This window comes from Saimiri boliviensis, chromosome 12 (assembly GCF_048565385.1).
Source record: "Saimiri boliviensis isolate mSaiBol1 chromosome 12, mSaiBol1.pri, whole genome shotgun sequence".
NCBI lineage: Eukaryota > Metazoa > Chordata > Mammalia > Primates > Cebidae > Saimiri > Saimiri boliviensis.
In genome coordinates, this window is record NC_133460.1 from 13,103,582 (window position 1) to 13,107,673 (window position 4,092).

Below are 4,092 nucleotides of genomic sequence, written 5' to 3' on the forward strand. Positions count from 1 at the left end.
CTCTCTCTCTTTCTTTCTTTCTTTTTCTTTTCCTTCCTTTCTTCCTTCTTTCTTTCTCTTTGTCTTTCTTTCTTTCTTTTCCTTCTTTCTGGCAGAGTTTCACTCTTGTTGCCCAGGCTGGAGTGCAATGGTGCAGTCTCAACTCACTGCAACCTCCGCCTCCCGGGTTCAAGCGATTCTCCTGCCTCATCCTCCCAGGTAGCTGGGATTACAGGCGTGCCCAGTTACACCTGGCTAATTTTTGCATTTTTAGTAGAGACGGAGTTTCACCATATTGGCCAGGCTGCTCTCGAACTCTTGACTTCAAGTGATCCACTCACCTTGGCCTCCCAAAGCGCTGGGATTACAGGCATAAGCCACCGTGCCCGGCCAAGAATTTCAAAATGGGGACTTCAGAGCATAAGATCGAAGAGTAGGGGGTCCTCTGAGCACCGGGCCATGGGCTGCTGTCGGGTGTGCAGCCGTGGAGCCAGCCTGCTGTACGTACACTCTAACAAGAGAGAGTGGATGCCGAGAGGGAATGGGCAGGGGTTTGGCAGGAACCTCTGGAACTGAAGATTGAATGCCAGTAACAAAGGAGAAGATGGGGAAAGGGGAAGGGGCTTGAGGAAGACTCCAGAGCCTAAAGTTGAATTCATGAAGGCACCTGTGCATTCGTTCCCCATTGTTTCTGTGACAAATTTCCACAAGTTTAGCGGCCAAAAACGGAACTTTATGATCTTGCAATTCCAGAAGTCAGAAGTCTGAAACCGGTCTCACTGAGCTCAGGATCCAGGTAGCAACAAGGCTGTGTTCATTCCGGGAACGCTAGGGAAGTCCGTTCCTTGACTTTTCCAGTTTCAAGGGGTCACCCGCATTCCTTGGCTGGTGGGCCTTTCCCCCATCTTCAAAGGCAGCAGCATAATATTTTGGAATCTCTCTCTAACTTCACTTATCCTGCATCTCATTTATGAAGACCCTTGGGATTATATTAGTCCTGTCTGGATGATTTAGGGTAATCTCCCTCTACACCTCAGGGTCAGCTGATTAGCAGCCTTGATTCCCTCTGCAGCCTTTATCCCTACTTGCCATGTAATGTAACATGTTCACAGGTTCCAGGGATTGGGACATGGACATCTTGGGGTTTTCATTATTTTACCTACTACAGTCTTTAAGGTTGCTTTGTGACTGCAAAAGAAACCTTGCAGTGGTTTAAAGAAAAGCACACTGACAGTTTATTTAAGAATTTAAGGTTGGTTTGATCACTTGGTGATGTCATCAGAGATCCAGGCAGGCCCTTTTCTTCTTCCACTCTGCCGTATTCAGAACCCCTCCTTTCATCTCCAGGCTCGTCTCCTCATGATCGCAAGGTGGCTGCCAAAGCACCATCCAAAGCAGAAAGGAAGGTGGCACAGGGACCTTCTGAGGAGGAAGGAGAACTGCTGGCTTGCTCTGTGGTCCTACAGCAGAGGAAGATCAGACAGCCCAGCTACGTTGACCAGCTCAAGCTAGATTTGCCACTAGAAATCAGGAAATCGTGGATGGTGGTGCAAGTGAAAGTGGGAGGATGAGTAGGGCCTGGTGTGCCCAGGGCAGAGCAGCAGGTGGCCAAGAGCCTGTCCCAGAAAACATCTGTTCCTGGGTGGGACCACGCTAAGGTGGGTCAGAATCAGAGGTCAGTCTTGGCTGGGGTCGAAGATCCATCTGTGGTGAGGATCGGGGTCAGCATGTGGCTGGGGTCAGCCTGCCACCAGGATCATGAGTAAGTCAATAACATGGATCGAGACTCAGCTCCTAGCTTGAGTCAGAGCCATTCTGTGGCAGAGGACAGGAATGGACTGTGGCCAGGATCAGAAGTCAGTCTGTGGCTGGGTCAGGGGGCATTCTGTGGCTGGGTCAGGCAGCACCATGGAGTTGGGATTCATCAGCTTAGTCTTCTCGGTCTGTCTTTCTCTTGGCATCTCTGCTTCTCTCTCTCATTCTCCTTCGCTGTAAAAACCTGTTGGCAGCTCGGCAACTCGGGTCCATGGGGAAGAGAGAGGTTGAGTCTGGGCAAGGTCCTATACATCTGGGTCTGGACGAGCATAAGGGAAAAAGAGAAAAATGTCAGGGATATGCATATGTATATGTATATGTATATGTATATGTATATGTATATGTACATGCATAGTGAGAAATGAATGATATAAAACTGCAAATGTGCAAACACTGACTCTGCATGTAAACAACGTATAGAAGTGGCATGAACAGATACGAATACAAGTGGGTGGAATGATGGGATTGGGACAACTTTTTGTCCTGGATTACCATTAGTCCATTCTGCCCTTTATGCAATAAAGTCAAATTAAATTTAGAATGTCACTATTTTGTCTAATTATGTTTTATACCCTCACCTCCCACAAAATCCACAGACCTATTCAGCCAGTATTAAGGATAATGTTAGCAGGGCAGGCACAGTGGCTCACGTCTGCAATCCCAGCACTTTGGGAGGCCAGGGTGGATGGATCACTTGAACCCTAAGAGTTTGAGACCAGCTTAGGTAACTTAGTGAGACCCTGTCTCTACAAAAATTAAAAAAAAAATAGCTAGGCTTGGTTGGTATGTGCGCCTGTGGTCACAGTTACTTGAGAGGCTGAGGTGGGAGAATCACATGACCCCAGGAGTTCAAGGCTGTAGTGAGCTGAGATCAAGAAACTGCACTCCAGACTGAGTGACAAAGAAAGACACTGTCCAAAAGAAGAAGAAGAAAATGTTAGCGAACGCTTTTAAGGCATTAACTATTTGCAGCCATAGTTCTTTTTTGAGACAGAGTCGTGCCCCGTCACCCAGGCTAGAGTGCAGTAGCACAGTCTCTGCTCTGTAACCTCCACCTCCTGGGTTCAAGCAATTCTCCTGCCTCAGCCTCCCCAGTGGCTGGGATTACAGGAGCCTGCCCACAAGCCCATCTCATTTTTGTATTTTTTAATAGAGACAAGGTTTCACCATATTGGCCAGGCTGGTCTCAAACTCCTGACCTCAGACGATCCACCTGCCTCGGCCTCCCAAAGTGCTGGGATTACAGACGTGAACCACTGTGCCCAGGCACAGGCTTCGTTCTAAGGGCCTCACAGGGACTAATCTATTTAGTTCTCACAACAGCTACGTGAGGCAGGTACTGTAATGATTCCCATTTTACAGATGTTGAATCAAACACAGAGAGGTTACGTGCTGGCCCGGCGCCACACAGCATGTCTAATGGGCATTAGGCTCCTTTGTCTGGTGCTGGGAGAGTTGCTGGAAAATGCAGAGATGGAAGAGAGGTGGGATCAGTTGGGTGGGGGGGTCTCTCAGGTCAAGTTTTCTGGGCATGGCCTGGAGCTGCTGGGATGGAGCAGGTGCTGGTGCTGGTGTGGTCACCAGGGGGCAGCAGGGACCAGGGAGCTGACCTCTTTGCGCCCCTTCCACCCAGGCGGGTGCCTCTGGCTTGTCAACAAGTGTGGTGGAAACAGGTGGGATTTGGTGGAAGAACTGACACGGTCCCGCCACCATCACAGGCAAGTTAAGCTCAAGGGCAGCCGGGTGTCACCTGGCCGCCACCCACCGCGTCGTCTGCTGCTCACCCCATCACTGTGCCTTTTACCGAGGAGGAAATTTAGGCCCAGAGTGGGCGAACGCTTTTCCCACCATCACACAGCTTGGAATTGGCAATTGGCAATTGGCAGCACCTAACCAGGCAGGGGTGAGAGCAGAGCCTGGGTTCCTCCGAGTCTCCGTTCTGAGCTAGAACCAGGGAAGAAGAGGATGAGCCCAGGGTATATACAGGGCAGTTAGCAGTCCAGTTCGAAGCCCGGCTACACCACACAGCAAAAGCACATCGTGGGCAAGTCCCACGTACCCTCATCAGCCACAGGGAGGATCCAGTGACGTCAGACCTCCCTCGCAGTGGGAGTTCAAACACTTGCTGGGTTTTTTTTTTTTTTTTTTTTTTTTTGGTGTTTTGCTTTTTGTTTTTTAATTAATAACTTCCGTGGGAAAAATAAAGTCAGAAAGGTTGTTCAACCGGATGTTCACCGAGATACTACGCCTTCAAAAACAAGCATTCATTTTGAGACCGCCCACACAGTGCCACATGCA